General features: G+C 42.8%; 1 protein-coding gene across 3 annotated transcripts in view; it reads left to right on the top strand.

The window, feature by feature from the left end:
* Positions 1–4745: 4745 nt before the first annotated feature.
* The window catches only part of SLC16A9 (solute carrier family 16 member 9), a 66583-nt gene continuing 46611 nt past the window's right edge, over positions 4746–24717 (top strand). The window contains exons 1-2 of one of the 3 annotated variants that reach the window (XM_083149124.1): positions 4746–5189; positions 13583–13711. The gene's annotated coding sequence lies outside the window, so the exon portion shown is untranslated. The remainder of the gene's footprint in view (positions 5190–13582; positions 13712–24717) is intronic. The other 2 variants (XM_083149122.1, XM_083149125.1) reach the window with 2 other exon arrangements.

The following is a 24717-nucleotide window of genomic DNA, read 5'->3' as shown; positions in this document are numbered from 1 at the left end:
GCTGAGCTTGTGGTCCGACAGCCAATCATTTACCACGGCTGCTGGTCTGCAAGCTATGATTGACTGGCGGCTGGTGTCATATTTGAAATGTTGGAAGTGCCTAGAGCTGGCTTTGTGTGGAAGCAAACTTCTCATACAAGCAACTGTGGAGTCAGCAGGGGCTATACTACATATACCCATTCAATGATAGAATATTCCATCAGTATAATGCACCATGTCATCATTCCCAAGTTGTCCCGAATTGGTATGAGGAGCATTCTGGAGAGTTCCAATTAATTGAGCATTTATGGGATGTAGTGGAGGGGTCCTTTCTTACCTAAGATCCTGCACCTACAAATTTAGGTTGGAGTTGTTGGAAATTATCCACATGTCATGAGTCACCATCTCTCCAGTGGTCTTCCATTTACTTGTGGAATCTATGAGACCTTGATTTGCACCTATACCATGACTTTTGGCACTTCAGTGTGTATATTTTGTGCAGTTTGTACACAATTTTACAATTACAACTACTGCATACTGTATATAAATGCTTACAACTCTCAACCAATTTGACTGGAAAAAGCACTTGGGTCTGACCTGAGATTTGGCTGATTACACCTGCACATGGGCGGTGTAGTGACCGAGAGTCTCAGCTGCAGTGAGACTCCTACTCCACCCTCTGATGTCACTGGCTCTGCCTTCAAATGTGTGTCAAAGATACAAGGAAATCTAATACAGCCCGAAACATGTCGGTTTGTGGAGAGAAGCCATAACACGGTAGGAGTTGTACCTTTTTTCATCTGGTACCCACCCCTTTACTTCAATCCGGACTTGGATTAGAGTTGATAGACTCAGACTGTTTATGTGCTTCAATGATCTTTTTATTTAAAAATAAAATTTTATACTTCGGTTTTCATCGTGTATATTGGATATTGTACTTCCTGTCGTTGCTGTGGATTAAAATCTTTTTGTGGATGGATGCCTCCTGATTATCTGTTATCCTGTGGGGAAGAATAAAGAAACCTTTTGGCACACATAGGGCCTCGATTGGAGGTGAGTTGAAGCCCCAAGGGGCCAGGAGGTGTGGATACTTGTGAATATCCTGGTGACGGTTCTACATGGTTGAGACCAGTAAAAGGTACCTTTCTATGAAAATAGGGCCTATATTAGAGGTCAGTATTCTAGTTGAAGGTGCATATTGTGAATTGGGGTGATAAGATCAAACTGTATCTGGAGAATATTGCTTTTCTTCAGGAAGGAAATGGTCGTTCAAGGTCACTAAAAGTAATCTAGAGCCCCGCCGGATGAAATTCTCCATTTGGTGTTAATTTGTGCAGAGGGTGTGGTAAACCCAAGAGGACTTTTTTCTGGCAGCAGGATATTGGGTGCATTACTCTTCTTACACCCTTTTCCCAAAGATACAAGGAAGCAGCACCAAGGATCTTCCCATGCTGTAAATGGGAGCCGGATCGGATGACCATGCTTACCTGTTTATACTGCCTCTTAATCCGTATCCTTCTCTGAATCCAACCCTACAAGTTAGCTGGGTTGGATTCCTGGGTCATTGGACCCGAATTTACCATTTTTCACTGAACTGCAGCTCAGGTTATTAGAGCAATAACCCAGGTGTTAGTGTCAGTGGAAAATGGGTATTAGTGAATAATATATGGGTGTATGAAAATTGCATGTTTTAATAAGAGAGAATTTTTTCTGGCGCCGTGAAACTACACAAGTACCATTAATTTGAGGTGCATAATGCCTGCAACTTGATTTTTGTGTAATGTGCTAAAACTCCCACCTGCTAGGTATAAAACACACAACATTCAATCTGTGCAACACCCCCATATACCTGTCCCACATCTTTAAACCCATTATACTTTTTAGAATATCACCCCTAAAGTGACATGCAATTATTGACCAAATTTAGCTAATTCAAAATGAATAATTGATAAATTAACCATTAGTGGGATGGGTGACAATTTACCTTCTAATAGTGATTTTTAGAAATTGCAAGAAAATTATCTCTGTTAACTTTGTGAAACTAATTGAATAGGAAAAACACACGGCCAGTCACGTTAGGTTGAATGGTACCTGTTTCCTAGCATGGCGCCCGATTTTACTATGTATGCAAACGTAATCAAATCGCATGCCATTATTGTAAGGCATGCGATGCGATGAGTGCGATTTCACCTGTTATAATGGCATTTAATGTACTATATACTATATACTAATGACATATAATGTCATTTATTGATGCCCCCCCTATCCACGTCATCCCGAAGCGTGGCGAGCGGTGGCGGAACGCGTCCGGCCGACCTTTTCATACCCCCACTATCCACGTCGGTGTGGAGTTGATTTTATATAGTGTGGCGAGCGCAGCGAGCTACCGAGCCAGAAGCGTGGCGAGCGCAGCGAACCCCGTGAGGGGACGCGTATTATGTTACATGTATTACGCGTCCCCACACGGGGCTCGCTGCGCTCGCCACGCTTTGGGCTCGGTGGCTCGCCACACTATATAAGATCAACTCCATGCCGACGTGGATAGTAGGGGTATGAAAACGTCGTCCGGACGAGTTCCGACGCCCCTCGCGGGGCCCGCTGCGCTCGCCACGCTTCGGGATGACGTGGATAGTGGGGGGGCCTAAATAAATGACATTATATGTCATTTAATTGTATAGTACATTAAATGCCAGTATTAGATGTAAAATCGGATCCGATATCTGATCGCATCGCATGCCATACAATAAATGGCATGCGATGCAATTTTTTATCGGACCCGATTTTTGTAATGTATTCACTGACAGAGAGCAGTGAATACATTACATAGGAAAATCGCATCGCATGCCATACAATAATGGCATGCGATGCGATTTCACTACCCTGAATAGCCCACTATGCAAATGCCGTAGTGGGCGCCGTGCTAGGAAACAAGTACCGGTTGAATTGCGGGTTAAAGCAGCTGATTGAATATATCCCTAGACTCACACTCTTCTAGTTTGCAGCAGACAGGAAGAAATTAATAATTGGCGGCATGAAATACTGTAGATTTTTCTGTTGTTTGTTTCATTATTATTCTTTATTTGATGTAGCTTTCACATCACACTTTTAAAACGGTATATTGCCTTTTTTTGCCTTTTAAAACGTTTAAGGCTGCAGTGTGAAAGTGTCATAGTTGAAATACCATTTAAAGTTAACTGGTATTTCAACACGTTTAAAAAGCAGAGTCCTACCCGTTTTAAAGCCAATTCAGAGCCGTTTTTTGTGCTGTCTGAATGGCACTGAAATGGTATTTAGTAAAAAATAAAGGTAAGAGCACTGTGATAGGCTGTCCCTTGTCTTGTGTCCCTTCCCTGAACCAGGAAATAAGCTGTGGGTAGAAACGTGTTCAGAGGTTAAACGGCTTGACTGGTGATGTGAATGGTACTTAAACGGTATTTTTAAATGGTAATCTGCTGCAATATGAACACTAGACCCGTTTAAAATACCATTTAAAATTACAGTTTTTCAAAACGTTTCAAAATGTTTTATGTGATGTGAAAGCTACATTATTGTTTTATTTATACTGTATGGTGCCACAAGGGGTCCACAGCGCCTTACAAAGTACATAAACAGAATAAACAATACAAGAAAAAAGTAATTTACAGTAAAAATTATAATACTTGTGGAATATGTAGGGTAACCAAACCCAAAGTATGTTGTGGAGATGAGGGATGCCTTTAGGATGAAGACATTCAATATACGTGTGCTGGTATCTTGAGGACCACCAAGACCGTTGTCGGAATCCCAACAGCAATTGGGATGCTGGTGCCAGAATCCCGATTGCCGGAATGCTGAATGGTAAGTATGAGCGCTAGTGTGTGGCCGGAAAAGTTTAGGGGTTTAGGCACTAGTAGGGGGACTTAGGGATTAGCTTGTGTTGAAGGGGGGGGGGGGTTAGGGTTAGGCTACAAGCAGGGAGGTGGTTAGGCTGGGGGGGGTGGGGGGGGGGGTGGGGTGGTTAGATGTAGGCACTAGTGCAGTGGTTCCCAAACTGTGTGCCGTGGCTCCCTGGGGTGCCTCGGGACACATGCAGGGGTGCCCTGGGTTGTTGGTCCAGGACCAACTCAAATTATGAATGGTTAGTTATTTTTGAGCAAAACCAGTGCTGGTGGCTGCCAATCATAAAATGTGTACAAACAGAAGCAAATCCTGCACTTTACCACATAACTGATCCTAAGAATCACATATAAACCCAATCTAATTAAATATTTTTTGGGCCTAGGGGTGCCGTGAAAAAATTCTGATACTCTAGGGTGCCGTGATTCAAAAAAGATTGGGAACCCCTGCACTAGTGGGAGAATTTGGGATAGCCTGCACGGGGGTGGGGGTGGGGGGTGTTGGTTAGCGATAGGCTAGGTTGGTTAACGATAGGCTACAGGGAGGGAGGGTTAGCCACGTAGAATAGGGGGGGGGGGGGGGGGGGGTAGGGCTAGTATACATACCTGACCCCTGTTTGGATTCCCTTATTTGAGAGGTCAGTGCCAGTATATATCATGTAGATGTTGGTATATGTGAGGGAAAAACACATGAGGGAAGAGAGCCCTGCTTGTGAGAGATTACAGTCTAAAGGATTATGTATAAAGTATATTATCACTGATATAGCATATATAAAGGTGGTCCTAGAGAACACAGGTGTAGTACAGATAACATACAGTACATGAAGGCTGGGTAATGGAGGCTGCAGACATAATAGCAGGGGAAACAGGATGCAGTGCAGTGCTACCCGTGGCCAGCACACAGCTGCTCCTGTGTCACTGACAGAGAGAGGTACCAGTCACTGAGCTGCAGGGAGAACTTCGGGGTTGTCACAGGTTTGGGAGGGAGCACCCCCTCCCAGTATCACACTGCATGATAACCGGCTCAGACTGGACTGATGTCAGGCAAGGAGGTGAAACGGGAGGAGGAGGAGGAGAGGGAGGAGGGAGACGGGAGACACAAAACACTGACACAAAATATATAGCTTGCAGTCTGTCTCTGTAGATTGTTTGCCCTGGAGCTGCAGTGGGGATGGAGCTGGCAGCCTTGAGGGTGATATCACTGCCAGCCAGAGCCGGGTACTCCTGTGGCAGCATGCGCACAGGTAACATGGCTTCTGCTGCCTGTTCATCCCCGGGCTCATCTGACTACTGATGTGCAGAAGAGAACATCAAACTCCTCAGCAGGACACTGAGGTATGTATGTCACTGGGGTATGTATGTCACTGTGACAGGGCACTGGGGTATGTCACTGGGACAGGCTGCTGGGGGTGTTCTGTCTGTCTGAGACAGCTCGCAAAGGTTACTAGATGTCATTCATTCTCCTCCTGTGTTATACTGCACCATGATGTCACAGTCTGTCACTTTGTCCCTTATTTACAGGGGTGACTACAGGTTAGGAGGACTCCTCAGAGGAAACAACTGTCCATTAATATATGTGTTCTTCTAAATTGGCCATGTATACTTACTGTAGTCCTATGTATACTTACTGTAGTCCTATGTATACTTACTGTAGCCTTATTGTGTACTTGCTATAGTCCTGTTCTGCACGGTAACATGCAGTTCTCAGTCTGTATATAAGTAACAGGGATGCAGAATACAATGGTACTTTGTGTGTAACGCTCTCTCAACTATGTGTATAATCTATATAATCTACAGTATGTATAAGGCAGATGCTTATATGTTATTATTCCATTATCAGCAACATTGTGTCATGTAGACAATTTGCTATAATTAATTACATTTATATATATAGGACATATATATATATATATATATATAAAATTATTATTATTATTATTATTATTAACAGTTTCTTATATAGCGCACACATATTCTGCAGCGCTTTACAGAGAATATTTGAACATTCACTTCACACATGCTAGAAGCCAATTAACCTACCAGTATATTTTTGGATTGTGGGAGGAAACCGGAGCACCCGGAGGAAACCCACGCAAGTATGGGGAGAATATACAAACTCTGCACAGTTAGGACCATGGTGGGAATCGACTCACACGTGCATACACACACACACACACACACACAAATATGGAATACAGCATTGATAAAGTTTAACATTGTAAATTCAGCATCATGCAGTAAGTAATACCACTTTCAGACAGCCGCAGCTATTACCTGGCATTTGAAGCGCCAAGTTATTCGGCCGCACGCTGTCAGTCCCCCTTCAGCAATACTCCCGGTGTAAAATGTAGACCTGGCAATTTGCTCAATTACACATGTTTTTCGCCTGTGTGAAAGGGTCAACCTGGATCCTAAACTCCGGGTGGTCTCCGACCCTGGTCATTTGCAGGGTCGGAGACCCAGAGTTTAAGATCCGCATTGACCCTGTCATACAGAAAAATGCCTTGTGTATTTTACGAAATTCCTGTGTGGAATTGCTTCATCTGGGAATTTCAATATCTGTGGGAAAGGGGTATTATTCTTCCCTAATCACTGGGCTTTTCCTCACAATCTATGTTCTACTGAAATAAACAGTAGCTGCCACCACTGTCACCTGCTGGACTAATCAGTGCCCCAAATAAACTGTCACCTTCCTCCTGCTTCTCTAGTCCCCGCACCATCCTCTCTTGTCTCCGTGCACCTGACTCTCTGCATGTTCCCAGCGCTACACATTCTGTGACCTAGCAGCAGTTTATGGCAGGACAAGAAGATGAGCTGGGTGTCAGTGTTCAGGAGTGATGGTGAAAGTTCTGTAACAGGAGCAGCAGTTATTATTTGACAGCCTCGGATGGATAATTAGCTGAGATGAGTCGTCTTGCAGAATAAGGGGTTATGGGTCATAGGGTCGACAGTCAATAGATCCACCACTTTTGATCGACAGGCCATTTGTCGACACATGAAGAAGGTCGACATTCCTAAGGTCAACATGTTAAATAGTTGACACAAGCAATAGACGACATTGAAATGGTTGACATGAAAAAAAACGGTCAACATGAGTTTTTCACATTTTTATGTCAATGACAACCTAGGTCGACTTGGACAGCGTATGTGTACTGCATGGCTTGCTTCGCTCACCATGCTTCGGGAAGTACTATAGTCTAATGCTATGTCCACTTTGATAGTAAAGTATGAATAAATACCTTTTTTTTAGGAAAAAAACATGAAAAGCTCATGTCAAGTCTTTTTTATGTTGACCTATTGCTTGTGTGTTGATATGTTGACCATCTTGACATAGGTATGTTGACCTTTTTTAATGTGTTCGACCTATGGCCTGTCGACCTTATTACTGTTGTCCTGCAGAACGCATCCTGAATAAGGAAGTTGATGGGAAGGTAAATCAAATACAAAATCATAAGCTACTCAACATTTTCGGTACTTGTTTCCTAGCAGGGCACCCAGTTTCACTATGTATGGTACCGTAGTGAAATCGCATCGCATGCGTGTTTTTGCATGCGATGCAATTTTCCTATGTAATTTATTCACTGCTATTTCTCCCCCGGGCGGTGCGATCGCATTGCATGCAATCGCATTGCACCGCAAAATCGCATGCGATTGTATAGGGTGCGATGCCATTTACTTTACTATACAGTTGTATGAGATGCAATGAGATTGAGGAACCCCCCCAGTATCCACGCCACCTGGAAGCGTGGCGAGCGCAGCGCCCCTGTCCATATCGGCGCTGCTATCTAAATGATAGCAGGCCGAATGTATGAACGGTCAGAATCGCATGATGCTGGTTTTTGCTTCGCCAGCAGCAGGCTGGTGAAGCCCTATCTAAACAGCAGGGACAGCGCTGTCCCTGCTGTTAGCTCTGGGCTGCGCTGGGGATCTCGCGTGAGTAGTGGGCGAGATCCGGCACATGCCCAGTCCATTCGGCCGGGGGACAGGAGACAGCGCATCAGTGTAAACTGATGCGCTATCTCCAGGAGGAGACATCGCCGGGGGGGGAGTTAGCGCTCCCCCGCTTCGGCAGACAAGATGTTAATACATCTTGTCGATGTCCCTTACTGCTTCGCCTCCCTAATGAGGTGAAGCAGGAAGTATTATAGCGGCGCGATAAGCGCTGCTATAATACATCTGCCCCACTGTTTGGTATAGTGTGTATTTTGGCTCAATCCATGTGGCAAAGTGTAAATTTTGCCTTAATCTGTGTGGTATAACTTGAATTTTGACTCAATCCGTGTGCCATAGTGTGAATTTTGGCTCATTCCATGTGGCATAATGTGTAAGAAGCAAGTACAGAATAAGGGGGTTACTATTGTGTTGCATGATTTGTATAAGGGGTATATGGTGTGGTAAACTTAGGTGACCACATAAAAGGTGCTGACATATTGTCTATCAAGTTTCGGTTTTCAGTATTTTTTTATGACTGGAATGCCACCTCACCCCGCAAGTATCTTAGGACATCGACGTCCTGCGGGTGCACCTTTGTAGGGCACGCACCAATATATCTCCCTGCATTTTTCCTATGCCAGCCCTCTGCCTTTTCCAGGCATATATAATTAGTTGAAAGTATTTACACAAATAAAGACACATCCATGAGCAGACCACCCAAACAGAACACTGGTCACGCCCCCAACATTATTAGGTGCTGGCCGCAACCCCTATTATTGTGCATAATAGGCCCTTGATCATTTTCAGCTCCAGGCCCATTTAGATCTTAATCTGGCACTGCTCCCTGCCTAGCACACACACATTCTCCCTACCTAGTACACACGTTCTCCCTGCCTAGGTCACACATATTCTCGCTGCCTAGCACACACACACGTTCTCCCTGCCTAGCACACACACATCCTCCCTACCTAACACACACATGTCCTCCTTACCTAGCACACACGTTCTCCCTGCCTAGGACACACACTTTTTCCCTGCCTAGCACACACAAGTCCTCCCTACCTAGCGCACACATACATTCTCCCTGCCTAGGACATACACTTTCTCCCTGCCTAGCACACACACGTTCTCCCTACCTAGCACACACACATTCTCCCTGCCTAGCACACACACATTCTCCCTACCTAGCACACACACATTCTCCCTGCCTAGCACACACACATTCTCCCTGCCTAGCACACACACATTCTCCCTGCCTAGCACACACACATTCTCCCTGCCTAGCACACACACGTTCTCCCTGCCTAGCACACACACTTTCTCCCTGCCTAGCACACACACATTCTCCCTGCCTAGCACACACTCGTTCTCTCTGCCTAGCACACACTCGTTCTCTCTGCCTAGCACACACACGTTCTCTCTGCCTAGCACACACACGTTCTCCCTGCCAAGCACACACACATTCTCCCTGCCTAGCACACACACATTCTCCTGCCTAGCACACACTCATTCTCTCTGCCTAGCACACACTCGTTCTCTCTGCCTAGCACACACACATTCTCCCTGCCTAGCACACACTCGTTCTCTCTGCCTAGCACACACACGTTCTCTCTGCCTAGCACACACACGTTCTCCCTGCCTAGCACCCACACGTTCTCCCTGCCTAGCACACACACGTTCTCCCTGCCTAGCACACACACATTCTTCCTGCCTAGCACACACACGTTCTCCCTGCCTAGCACACACACGTTCTCCCTGCCTAGCACACACACGTTCTCCCTGCCTAGCACACACACGTTCTCCCTGCCTTTACTTTGAACCTAAGTTGAAACTCTGCCACTATACTAAATCTTTACAGCTCCAGACAGCAGAGATTTGTTATTTCTGGCAAAGGCTTTAGTGAAACTTAAATACTGAGGCTAATGGGCCTCATACATCAGCAATCACAATTAATGGATTTCCAGATCCAGTGATATTTTGGCCAGATAAATGGATTCTACAATCTATTTGACTTGCCCACACATTACAGATTTATTTCAGTGATCGGCAGATTTTTCCATCTAAAGATTGCATCTTCATATCTGGAAATTGCCCAATCGATTGTCATTTCAGCTGTTCATAATGTAAATAGATGAAGAAGACGAATTGGGAATGCCCACACATATAAAAAAGATCCGCAGATAATACAAGATTATTAAACATGTTTAAAAATCTGATTAAGCAATCGATTGGCGATCCCTATTAATTTTTTATTGGGATTGCCAAAAGGGGGAGCCCACAGATCTAAAATTAATTGTGGCAATCATCTCAGGATTGTCACAATTAATTGCTGATATATGGGGCCCATTAGACCTGCACTGGAGTGTTCATGCTACCACAATGTATTCTCAGTAATAGCAATTATCAGGAGAGTTACAATGTATCACTGGGCTCCATAGGAATATTTGTAGAGCAGTTGCCAGCAGCATGGGAATCCCGACTGCTGGTACTCCGACAGCGGGGCTAGTGCAAAAAAGGCCCACGAGTTGGACTATAGCCTCCTAGAACTCTTGTTCTACACTCCCTGGGCCTTCATTCCACTGCCCGGAGAGACCCCTGCTGAGTCCACAGCTGAGGTCCATGGTAAGGTGATCTGCCATATAAGACTTTCTAGGTTAATGTACCATCACCTTACCATGGACTTCAGCTTTAGACTTGGCATAAACAAGCAGGTGATTAGTTCAGTAATATAACATTTGGCATTTAGTAATCGATAGTCCTTGGCTTACCCATGTGTAATGCTATCTCTAAGCAGTGAGCTACTCTAGGGCATTGGTTTAGGCTGTTGTCCTGTCCTGTTCAGCCATCAGAGATGCCAGCTTAGATAACATTGCATTAGTAAAATATCAAGTTCGAGGGTATGGATCATGGGATACATACTGTAGATATTAGGTCTACAAGCATTAGGTTGACCATTGAAGGTCGACATGCATGACGGTCGACATGACTGAAGTTCGACATGCATGAAGGGCTGCATGACTGAATGATAACATGGGTTAGGTTGACAGGGTCATTAGGTAGACATGGGGAAGGTGGACATGGGGGTTTTCACTGATCACTGCTGAGTCCTGCGATCAGATAGTTGCCACCTAAACAGAGTGAACCGGCCAATCAGCCCCCAAATGTAATTTTTCAAATTAGCAGTTAGGAGCTGATTGGCTGGTACTTTATCTCTGTCCACTTTATCCCTTTTCAATGCTTAGTACATTGAGCCTGTTTTCGGACCTGATAGCATGGCCAGCGATCAGCTTAGCCTCCACCCCACTCCAGTGATATCGCGCCTTGCACATGAATGTACTCGCTGTGCTAATGGATGTGTACAGCTGCACATCCGTTCGCACCCGAGCCAATATATCCTTCGGAAGCTACTCAGCATTGAATGATTTTTATACTGGGCACCAGTCATTGCAGCCGCCGCGTAGCCCAGAACTTATACGTCAGCTGGGATGAATACAGGCACTGGGTTTTCCCTGACACTCCCAGCATTTTTTTCAGCGCACCCTGCATTTTTCTTGGCACTCTTATGAAACGGTCGGTTCCCACCCCCACACCCTCTCCCTGTCAATCACTGTGCGTATGACCAGCGAACAAAACAATTTGCAGGACTTGATCGCAGCCCTGTGTCGTCCATACGCATGTGCAGTTCATGGGATTAGGTCTGAATCAGGCCTAGAGACTCCATAGAGTGTTATGTTTTGCTTTAAAAATTTCCCATTTTGAACATTTGCATCATATTTGGCTCCTGTAAGCATCAGCAGCTGGGCTGACGGAAGTGAACCAAGTCCATCAAACAAACTTGAGAAGTTGTAATTGAGATTACAGTAGTCTGGAACTGCCAAATAGCTGGAAAAAAGGGTCAGATCTGTTGCTGGAAAGTAGAACAAGTCAACAGCTGATGTCAGGAAACATTTGGTTAAAAGCTTATACTGAGCCCTTACAAGCCACCCCGGTGTGATCTGCAGGAGGTATATGCTCTCCCTATACCAGGGTTGCCTACTTTCAGCAGGACTTCGGGAGGCGGGGCTTGAGCGTGCTGTCAATAAGCCCCTCCCACAGGATGGAAAATAACCCGATTTGCCGATCTCCGTGGAGGGGACGGGGCTAAAATTACGCGATTATGACACTTTAGCCCTGCACCCTCCTTGGAGATCGGCAGATCGGGTTATTTAAAGGCCGCAGTCAGGGGGGAGGAAGCCGCAATCAGGGGGTGGAGCGAGAGTCCCCCAGAATCCGGGAACCCTCCCGGACGTTCCGGGAGGGTAGGCAACCTTGCCCTATACCCGCCCTATAATTTTAATTGTACACCAAATGAATAATCTCTCAATATTTTGAATTGGCAGTATCACTGCTTATCAGAGCAAGAGTACTACATTAAGTTGAGGTATCGCATGCTGACTCGTATGTGATACCTTGGCAACTTGGCGAATTACCAGAGGCTAGATCGCATGTGATACATTGTATGCGGTCATTTTGCATATGATGTATCTCATGCAGTCTTAAGGTACCCATAGACGGTCCGTTCCCGGACCGTCCGTTTTGTACTATGCGATGCGCGCTCCCGCGCATCACATAGTACGGTACAAAAAGTATGTGCTGCACATACTTTTTGTACTAGCTAAACATCGTATCGGATCGCATTGCATGCACTAGGCATGCACTAGGCATGCGATCCGATACGATGCATGCTAATTAACACCCAAACGGATCCGTATAACGGACCGTGTATGGGCACCATTATTCACCGTCCCGGGATACAATGTATCCTTGGTGCAGCAGTGACAATCTGTGGATCTGATCCGATGCGAACGGGACTGTGGAAAAGATCAGAATCATAAGTAAATGACATATGATTAGACACTTTTCACACTATTTATCTCCCCGATGCATCGGAATTGTGTAGTAAAAGGCCAAAAAAGGGTTGGGATGTCAAAGGGTAGAGCAAGTGCCATGTTGTTGGACATAGGGGCTAATTCAGATTGCATGGCTGCAAAGTCGCACAGCGGGCGATTATCGATACAGTGCTGCTATAAAATTCTGACACTTTTTCTATTAACAAGCCACTTAGGAAAATGCTGGGTGTGTCCGTAAACATCCACTCGCACAGAAATCACATTGATTGGCAAGGTGGGATTTCACTCTAGCGGGGTGGCAGCTTAACTGAAAGCTGGTCGCGCGAATTAGCGTCCGTGCTAATGATTTACCCCCAGACAGCGGTGAAGCATTGAGCTTCCCTCCCGTTTTCTCATTCATTTTCAGAGGGTGAATCTAAACACAAGAGAAAAAAATCACACCCCCCATACTATGGTGATATGAAGTATGGTGATATAGGATTCCCGGCACAGAGAGAGGATGCCCCTGGATCTTTATCATGCAGTTCATTTTCCTATATAACACAAAATCACTTAGGTTCTGCAAAACAGCCGCTGACCTATGTGTTCCTGCCTATATATAATTACCAAGGATAATTGGAACCATCGAATGATTTGTAAGAGCTGATTGGTTGGTTGTTTATCACTCTCCACTTCATCACTTTTTAAAGCTTGATACATTCTCACAAAGTTTGGCACATGTGACAAAATTACTAACTTTGCTTATAACGGTTTTATGACGACGATAAACGTGGCTTCTAGGGTTTGCAAAGTGGATGCTTATAAATCTTGTTTTGAGGTCAGGTGCCAGAAGAGACAGGGACGGTTGGGAATGTGAATAGAGTATTTGCCTCGTAGGCTGCATCAAGTCTCTCCGTTTACCTGTAGGAACTGAAAGCTGCTAGACAAGTTGAGGATGATGTGGTATTCATGTTTGCTCAATAACTGTTCCTATTGACAGAGATGAATGAAGATTTCAGAAGAAGTGCAAGATTACTGGCCCTCACATCTTCATCTGTAAGTGACATTACTGTACTTCAGTGCTTTGTTTTTTAAGGACCTGTCACATACAAGTCTTGCTTAGGGACTGTCAGACTAAAATAGTGGTTCTCAAACTCGGTCCTGGTTCATTCCACATCAGATCACCTCCCCCCAAAAATGAAATGTCCACCACCTATCTCAGATTTTTACACATTTGTTTAGTTAAGAGAAGATTTCAGATTAACTATTTCTGCCAAATATCTTGACTGTCTGGCAATTAGTGTATTAAAAATTTATTTTTCAATGTATTACATAATTAACTAATCTTGGCTTCTTTATCCAGCTTATTAGAAGTATCAGGGGTGATAATTAGGGAATCACCATGAAATTTGGACCCCTAAGGTAACTTTCCCTCCCGAATCCAAAAATCCAAGCAAAATTACTTCATCTGCCTCACGTTTCACGTTACGGAAAAAAAGCCAGTTTTTCAAACAATTAAAAACACTAAGTTAAATCAAAGGTGCTTAACCCTTTAGGTGCCCATACACTGGTGAGATGTATCTCAGCATTTGGTTGCATGCGTTTGCTTGCAATGTAGGCAGGACCTTCCCGGGGACAGGATCGCATATGATACATTGTATGAGGTCATTTTGCTATCCTAGCAGGGGCTAGGGGCTGCTATAAATATTTATGGCACCCAGTGAGATCCGCGATTGAAATGCGAGGTGCACGGGAGAGCATCTGGCATTTCAATCACACCAAAACCACCTGCGATGTGCCTGTTTTCATGAGATCCATCGCAACAATGCATTGCAATTGCATGAAAACAGGCCATATCGCACCAGGGTATGAGGGCCTTTAGAGTGCCAACATCTCTGTGAAAGATGTTCAAAATTTAATAAAGTGAATTTGTCAAAATTGGCAAGCCAATATTGGAATTCATTATAATGACCTGTCATTTTACCTTATATGAGAAATATAATCTTTTTTTTCCACAACATTTTTTATTTGAATGTATGTAACAAATGTGAGCAACGCTGGCAATTTTAGCCAATATTTTGGATATCTCTCACAGAGATGTTGGCACTCAAAGGGTTAACATAAAGATGTAGCCACGCTCATCGTTGCCACGTTCCCTCTGCTCGTGGTTGTTTGTCACTCCATATTTGCACACCGCCACCTTGCAACCTCAATACTCAATTTGTTTCTTTGACCAGCGGGAGCGAATTAAACGTACACACATTGTGAAGGGGTTGCGGGAATCGCCACAGAATTTACACGTGGTGATGGGCACATCAAGGATATGCTTGGGTACATCTGTAACTTGAATCCATAACTGAAGTTGTCAACAATCACATTATTTTTCTCTTGTTTGAGAGCTTTATCTTGCTTTCAAAGACCATTTTCCAGGCATTCAAGTTGTATTGTTTTGTTCCTTATGAACTGGTGCTGCTGCAAGAGGTATGCATTCTGTGTGTGTTTTCAGAACTCACCAATACTTAAAACAATTGGTTGCTGCTCTACCCCTAAAGATAGACTACAGAGACCTGAATATAGACAAGAAAATGATAGGAACTAGCGCTAGTGGAAAAGCAGCTGAGTATTATCCCCTGGAGGCCATCCAAACCTCCAAACAGTGAAAACAATATGCAAATACAAAAGGTGGGACAACCAGCGCTTGATGGAAACTTGTTCGTGAGCTGGAGATCAGAGCACAGCTGACGTTTTTTGGTGGGTTAATAACCACACTTACTTAATAGTTCTGTCTCGAGTTCACGTAGCAGTTTCTTTAAGCAGGAAAATGTGTTTATCCTGGGCACTTACTTATTAGTTCAATCACGAATACACAAAAAGGTATCTTTGTTTCTTCCAAATATCAGCATCAATCAATGGCAATAAGCAGATAGGGTACAACTTACTTTTTATTTCAGACTCGCGTTCACGTAATGGTATCTTTAAAATCAGGATCCAGTCTCCAAGGATAGGTCACAAAGATTTATTCAAAGATATAACACGATAAAAACACACACTGAAGGGAATCCAGGACACTTGCTGCGGGATGGAAAGTTCTTTGTCTTAGGCGCTGCAGACGCATATAGGACAGAGACGCAGACGGTTCCTGTTCACCTTGTCTAACACGCTGGAGTAGAGTGAGCCAGCAAGCAGTACTGACGTCAACGCGTTTCGGATTCCTCCTTCTTCAAGACGTACTGCTGTCTATCACAGTATTTGATTTATACTGAATGGCAAAGTCACATGATCGCGTTTCCACCTATCATGGTTAATACCTATAATCTCTAGACCCGGCTCTTTTATATTTAAGCAGCTTATTACCACATAATAAATACATACATACATACATGGTATTACATATATAAAATAAGCATATAAAAATACAAAAATACAAAAAGTACAAAAGTGCAAAATATGTAATAAAACATCAGTAAAAAAGATTTTTTATATAAAAACATCGATGTCATAAAAACATCGATACAAACAGTCACACATATCGTAATAATATATATATATAGAGCCGGGTATAAAAGAGGGACAAACAAACACAGAAACAAGATATTAGTATCAAATATAAAACAACACCCTAAAAGAATTTCTCCTGTTAGATAAACCATTTATATTCGAAATCTACATTAAGACCTCTTGGGATCAGTGTTTTGAGTTCGAATATAGTTTTCATTTCAAGTTTTGCTAAATCCTGTTCTGTGTTCTTAGTCCTCCAATTTTTATTACATGTTTTAATGCCACAAAAATGTTTTAAAAATTTAACATCACATGCATGTTCTTTTTTAAAATGTAGAGATACATTATGAAGTTCGTTTCCTTTTTTGATATTTGATATTTTTTGATATTGCGAATGTGTTCCCCTAATCTTTCTTTGAGCATTCTGCCCGTTCTGCCCACATATTGGGTACCACACATGCATTCCAACAAATATATAACATTCTTAGTCCCGCAAGTAATGAAGTCTTTTATAGTGTATTCATGTCCCGTGACAGAAGATTTGTATTGGGTAATCTTATTTTCTGTCTGACAGGTTTTACACATAGAGCATTGACCACAAATCACTTCTAGATGTTTTCAACTCACAAGCCTGTAGTATGAGGAAAAATTTCTTAGATAAAGGATATAGTCCATCAGTGATTAATAAAGCCTTAGAACAATACCAGACCTGCTCTAGAAGTGATTTGTTACAGGACAATCCTAAAAAGGTGAATAAAGAAGAGCAAGAAATAGCCTTTATCACCAAGTTTACTTCGCAACATAAAGTAATAGAGAAAATTATTTCTGATCATTGGAATATCCTTACTAAAGATCCTCTGTTGAATAAACATCTAGGTCCTAGCCCAAAATTTGTATATAGACGGGCAGACAATTTGCGGAGCATGCTGGTGAGAAGTGCCTTACCAGTAGATAAAAGACCTTCACGTATAACATCAAAAGGCTTTTATAGATGTGGTCAATGCTCTATGTGTAAAACCTGTCAGACAGAAAATAAGATTACCCAATACAAATCTTCTGTCACGGGACATGAATACACTATAAAAGACTTCATTACTTGCGGGACTAAGAATGTTATATATTTGTTGGAATGCATGTGTGGTACCCAATATGTGGGCAGAACGGGCAGAATGCTCAAAGAAAGATTAGGGGAACACATTCGCAATATCAAAAAAGGAAACGAACTTCATAATGTATCTTTACATTTTAAAAAAGAACATGCATGTGATGTTAAATTTTTAAAACATTTTTGTGGCATTAAAACATGTAATAAAAATTGGAGGACTAAGAACACAGAACAGGATTTAGCAAAACTTGAAATGAAAACTATATTCGAACTCAAAACACTGATCCCAAGAGGTCTTAATGTAGATTTCGAATATAAATGGTTTATCTAACAGGAGAAATTCTTTTAGGGTGTTCAGTTTTATATTTGATACTAATATCTTGTTTCTGTGTTTGTTTGTCCCTCTTTTATACCCGGCTCTATATATATATATTATTACGATATGTGTGACTGTTTGTATCGATGTTTTTATGACATCGATGTTTTTATATAAAAAATCTTTTTTACTGATGTTTTATTACATATTTTGCACTTTTGTACTTTTTGTATTTTTGTATTTTTATATGCTTATTTTATATATGTAATACCATGTATGTATGTATGTATTTATTATGTGGTAATAAGCTGCTTAAATATAAAAGAGCCGGGTCTAGAGATTATAGGTATTAACCATGATAGGTGGAAACGCGATCATGTGACTTTGCCATTCAGTATAAATCAAATACTGTGATAGACAGCAGTACGTCTTGAAGAAGGAGGAATCCGAAACGCGTTGACGTCAGTACTGCTTGCTGGCTCACTCTACTCCAGCGTGTTAGACAAGGTGAACAGGAACCGTCTGCGTCTCTGTCCTATATGCGTCTGCAGCGCCTAAGACAAAGAACTTTCCATCCCGCAGCAAGTGTCCTGGATTCCCTTCAGTGTGTGTTTTTATCGTGTTATATCTTTGAATAAATCTTTGTGACCTATCCTTGGAGACTGGATCCTGATTTTAAAGATACCATTACGTGAACGCGAGTCTGAAATAAAAAGTAAGTTGTACCCTATCTGCTTATTGCCATTGATTGATGCTGATATTTGGAAGAAACAAAGATACCTTTTTGTGTATTCGTGATTGAACTAATAAGTAAGTGCCCAGGATAAACACATTTTCCTGCTTAAAGAAACTGCTACGTGAACTCGAGACAGAACTATTAAGTAAGTGTGGTTATTAACCCACCAAAAAACGTCAGCTGTGCTCTGATCTCCAGCTCACGAACAAGTTTCCATCAAGCGCTGGTTGTCCCACCTTTTGTATTTGCAGACTACAGAGACCTAACTGAACCCTGGTCTGGAAGCAGTTCAGAAAGTAGTTGAAAAACCATTATACAATAGCGACATGGATGATAAGGACACAATTGTTTATAAGCAGTGGGTCACGTAAATTGGTTACAGTCACTAATACTGTGGAACAATTCCGTGAAGTTATTTGTAGTGCTGGTGGTGGTTTAACATCCCTTTGGTATATAGCAGGCGGAATACCTATGCCAGGCGAAGGAAACCGTTCGCCCAGAATTAGAAGCTATTGTTTTACTAGATGTTGCAGAACATTATTCATTTGTGTGTCAGAAAGCAATGAAAAGGTTCCACTGGGACACTTCTCAAGCAACACTCCACCCATTTGCTGTATATTTTCTGGAAGATGAGTGTGACACTGTGTGAGTCTGTGCATTATAAGCGATACCCATTACCATGTAGCCATAACTGCGCAGGCCTTCATTACGATACTGTAGGTATGAAACAACTGACAGATTTTCACACAGAAAAGGACATTACTGGGTCAAGCATATCTACCCAGTAATTTGCTGATCAAAAAGGGTATTTATTCTGTGTGATCGGGCAAACCTGATTCAAAATCCATGGGTCTTTGACTTTGGTTGACTATGGTTAAAACTAGAGTCACATACCTGGGATTTTCGACCCAGGTTGATTCGTTCACACAAGAAAAGGACCACTGTATCAGCAAATTACCAGGTAGAAATGTATGTTTTTCTGTGTGAAACTATAGTGATTATACAAAAACTTTTTTGAACTTATGCTTTTATATACTTCAACATTCAAGTAGAATAGATTGTTTTTGCCACATCTAATGGTAAGAGTCTGTGTGATGGCTTTAGAGGATCCACCTGCATCAGTCTGCAAGCAGTGGAAACCCATCTTACATCTTTGGACCTGTTTAGCTGGGCAAATGAAAATGTACATGGCATGCCGCATTAAAGGCCCATACACACTGGGCGACTTTGAGATGAAAGTCGCTCAAAACAGCAAGTTTGAGCTGCTTTAAGCTCAAAGTCGCCCAGTGTGTATGGCCCAGTGATAAGCGATGAGCGCTGCTGCGCATTCCCGCATCATCACTGGGAAAGCCGCTCATCTGCTGGTAATACCAACAGATGAGCGGATTTGAGGACAGCTTTGCATAGCTATGCAAAGCCGTCCTCCCCCCCGTCGTCGGTGCCAGGCAGGATGAAAGCCGCTCAGTGTGTATGCACTGAGCGGCTTCCCCCCCCCAAGCGATGAATTTGATCATTACTGTCCATACACGCTGGGCATAGTTGCCCAGTGTGTATGGACCTTAAGTTTTTCTACATGTCACAAAATGAAATACAAGACTGCAAATCCAAGATGCATAGCCATCTAGAAACAATAAAGGCCAACACAGATTTCGGTCCATTAGTAATGATGATCTACACAGAAATTGATTGTCATCAGATGACATGAAGACTGCAGGAACCAGAGTTTTTGTCACTATGACCACAGTCACAAAAAATATAGATAAAAGTGATCTGCAACCTGGAACGTACATAGCAGCAGTGTTCACGAGATGGTGGGGGTTATTCTGGTTGATTTGCAAGGCTGCGAATTCCCTGCCTTCCAAAACAACCAAACCCCGCCCCCCCCCCTCACAGCGCGGGTTTAGCATAAACATCCATTCGTATGGTTGCGGGTAACCTCCCACATATTTCGTTGGTTGGCAACCATCGAAAGATGTGGAAGGTACACGCATATAAAAGTGACTTTTAAGTCACTTCCATATGCGTGCACGCTGGCACGAATATGGGCGGGCAGCTGACATCTGGTGCTGTCAGCTGCCAGCCCCCTGCTCCCGCGTCCCATATGGTCATGCGGCAGTCCGGCGCCCCCCGCACGCAGTCATGGGTGCGTGTACCCGGCAAACTGAAAGTTTGCCGTGGGTGCACGCACCCTACGTGTGCACATGCGCAGAAGCGCAACATCGGTCCTCCGTGCGAATGCACAAAGGACCGAACAAACGTGAATAACCCCTCATAAGCGTTTTGTTCTTTTTACTCATGTCCTCTGTGTACCAGAAGTACCTACTATCCAAGGAAGTACTGGAAGCAAATAAACACTTTCTGCTATCCAAAAGAAGAAGAGCAGCGCTACAACTACAATGAATGAATGGACTCCTGTTAATAAAGAATATTGTTTTATATATAAAAATAGTCAAATTTTCATATAATTCACATAAATAAACATAACATTACAAATTAATAAAATGGAGGGTATCTCACTCTCATAGGGATAATTGGATCCAAGATTCTGTTGATTTTTGGTGGTATGTCCCTTTTAAGTATGTACACTTGTTTATCCAATGGGTATTGCCCCTGTGCAGATGATAGGTCCAATTTATTGAAAAGTATAGATGAGTTTGCAGGTCCTCACTATTAGATGCGGGATCTGGAGTTCTGCCGCTGGAGGAATCTGTAGACTTTCAAAAGGTCTATTGTAGAACCCAATCTCCTCTCCTGTGCCAACGGGGCCCAATGGCAACTGGAGGGTGGTGTATGTGGATAGAGATGGGTTGGACCTCTTGGGGCAACTTGGTTCCTAGGGCCCACTTAGATGGCAATGGTGGGATATACCAATTTAGGATAAAGTCCTGCTAGGTTCCTCTAATAGTGCCCCAGAGTTCAAGGTCCTCTAACAGGTGGCTGAATGGAGTAGGCTCACCTGGAGGAAATGGTTGGACGGTATTCCAGAAGGTCGACCACAGTGGATCTTTATATGGCAAACAAGTGGCAGTAGAGGGTAGGCAACACTGTTGAAATGTTCTTGGTTCATAAGCATAACTAGCCCTGGGCTTATTGAGCTGGACCTGGTACCAAAAATACAGGGGACAAAAAGCATAGGGGTTCCCTGTATTTCTGAAACCAGCCACAAACTCTTGGACCGTTCCTGGTTCCAAAAATATGGGGGACCAGTGCTGGTTCCAAAATACGGGGGACCCCTACGCTTTTTGTCCCCCGTATTTTTGTAACCAGGTCCGGCTCAATGTTGCTAAAAATCGCATCCTATGAAATCTCACCCCTGGTATCACTACGGTATCTAGTGAAATCAGTTTGTTTAGCAGATGAAACCATGCAAAACATTTCACTTCAGTAGGAAAATAAAGTGAAATTAGACTCCACAGCTAAATATGTTCTACTTTACTATTTACTGTGAATTTACCATCATCTGCTGCAAATCATCAATAGTAAGTGTTTTGCTTTCCTTGTTTTCTGGTGTGTTTCAGACATGAACAAAGAAAGAAAAGGATTGTCTCTGTTGCTGGCGCACTAAAGAGGGTTATTAAGTTAAAAAGTAACTTTTATTAATGTCAATAAAAAGAAGAACTTTTATGGTGAAATATATGCTACGTACAAGACATACAAAAACAATGAACAATTATTAAAATGATGCACGCGCTGTATGTGTGTCACATTCGATATAAATCTTATCGTGAGGTTTCTCTTAATTGTTTGGTTGCTATAATGGATGTAATCGGCCGTGTTGTCCTTAATATGTACCCCTATTCCCCTACTGGGTACTGTCAAGTGAAGTCGTGTGGGTGACCAGACACTATGCTGTGATTGGTTCCTCTATTGTGTCACGACTCTGTTGGTATACACAGTTCCGTCAGGACTCTCTGTTGGTCCGTGTGTAACCAGACTCCCAGATTGCATGTGTTGGGTTGGTTGGTGTGTATCAATGCGTTATATGTTGGCAAGTGTTAATAATATTTACAGCTTGTCGTTATCTTTATTCAGCAGATGCTGATGTGCTGAAGACTGGGCGTTTGCGCACAGTAAAATTTGTGTGTGTATTGTTAGCTGCCCACACCTCACTAATGCAATTGGTCCAGGTTTCGATTAATCATACTTAATCCCCACTTTTAGCTGTCTCTAGTATCCCCTATTGGTAGCTCTTATTTTTGCACAGTAAAATTTGTGCGTCCGTGATTATTATACGGATATTCAAAAGACGGCAGGTGTCTGTTCTAGCAACTGTTTTTGCACAGAATATAATGTTAGTGCTCTTATTTTGCACAGTAAAATTTGTGCGTCCGTGATTATTATACGGATATTCAAAGGACGGCAGGTGTCAGTTCTAGCAACTGTTTTTCACAGAATATAATGTTAGTGCTATGCACAGTAGAATTTGTGCATGTATCTGTTGATTGCATTAACAAGTTACTAGACAGTTTATTCATGCACTGTCATTTACAAGCATGCATTGGTGAGCTGGGTAGAGGGTGGGTAAGAGCTTAGGTTGCACAAATGGGATTTTTGCGCTCTGCACAGTAAAATTTGTGCTGGTGAGCTAGGTAGGGGGTAGATAAGAGCTTAGCAGTGGGTGGAGGCTCGACAAGCTCACATATTTTTGAAGAAAGGGGGGATGTTTTTTGGAGAAATTGTATGGGCGATCTGATAGTGTATAGTCCGTCAGATCCCTCTATTGGGTTACAATTAGTTCTTTGTCAAGAATCATCAGTGTCCACTCAATAAAATTTGTGCATATATCTGTTGGTTGCATTCACCTATGTTTTGGCAATTTATTCGTGTACTGCTGATTTAATGCAAATGATTATTGTTAGTAATCATTTATTTCCTTTTATATGGAGAATAACGTATTACATACACAGTTTCTAAATCGTATGGTTCTTAGGGAGTCACGGTATTACTTCAGAGGTACCCTAGAGGAAGTTGTACGGGCGATCTGGTGGTGTGTATGCTGTCAGATCGCACTGTCTACACTGATTCGTTACACTTTCCCACATGGATAGTGTCTGTAGATACAGTGTTTGTAATAGGTCCTATATCAAATATTGTCTTGGGGTGCACGGCGATATGAAACCTCCACAAAATTAGTTTATGACATTAGCTCCATAATGTTTGGTCACACATTTCTAATATTTGACAGTAGTCTATAGTCTGCTCAGTATCAGACTAGGGTATGTCACTGGGGTCTCTTAGTAGAGTGTAGCATATCTATTGTCTGGTGCTATACCTTAAGGAGCACTCGTCATAAATTAACCGGTCTCAGACAAAAAGAAGATAATTGCAAGCAGTGTCCGACGGTCTGTTTGGTTACAGACCTCGGTTCACCAGTCACTTCAAAGTGACAGGCAAGTTGCGAGCTATATATAACAGTCACAGGACCCCGTTATGCGGTGTAGGTTACCGCGTAGCAGTACTACTGTCCCAGAGCTGCTCAAATTTAGGCTAACATGTCATAGTAATCAAACACATAATTTTACATTTAAGGCACACATATAAACAGCGCGTGCATACAGCCAACGCGCGTTTCACAAAACGGCTTTTTCAAGGCCTTGAAAAAGCCGTTTTGTGAAACGCGCGTTGGCCGTATGCACGCGCTGTTTATATGTGTGCCTTAAATGTAAAATTATGTGTTTGATTACTATGACATGTTAGCCTAAATTTGAGCAGCTCCGGGACAGTAGTACTGCTACGCGGTAACCTACACCGCATAACGGGGTCCTGTGACTGTTATATATAGCTCGCAACTTGCCTGTCACTTTGAAGTGACTGGTGAACCGAGGTCTGTAACCAAACAGACCGTCGGACACTGCTTGCAATTATCTTCTTTTTGTCTGAGACCGGTTAATTTATGACGAGTGCTCCTTAAGGTATAGCACCAGACAATAGATATGCTACACTCTACTAAGAGACCCCAGTGACATACCCTAGTCTGATACTGAGCAGACTATAGACTACTGTCAAATATTAGAAATGTGTGACCAAACATTATGGAGCTAATGTCATAAACTAATTTTGTGGAGGTTTCATATCGCCGTGCACCCCAAGACAATATTTGATATAGGACCTATTACAAACACTGTATCTACAGACACTATCCATGTGGGAAAGTGTAACGAATCAGTGGAGACAGAGCGATCTGACAGCATACACACCACCAGATCACCAGTACAACTTCCTCTAGGGTACCTCTGAAGTAATACCGTGACTCGCTAAGAACCATACGATTTAGAAACTGTGTATGTAATGCGTTATTCTCCATATGAAAGGAAATAAATGATTACTAACAATAATCATTTGCATTAAATCAGCAGTACACAAATAAATTGCCAAAACATAGGTGAATGCAACCAACAGATATATGC

This window comes from Crinia signifera, chromosome 6, assembly GCF_055691185.1.
Source record: "Crinia signifera chromosome 6, ASM5569118v1, whole genome shotgun sequence".
Taxonomy (NCBI): domain Eukaryota; kingdom Metazoa; phylum Chordata; class Amphibia; order Anura; family Myobatrachidae; genus Crinia; species Crinia signifera.
This window is presented reverse-complemented; position numbering and strand designations above follow the sequence as displayed.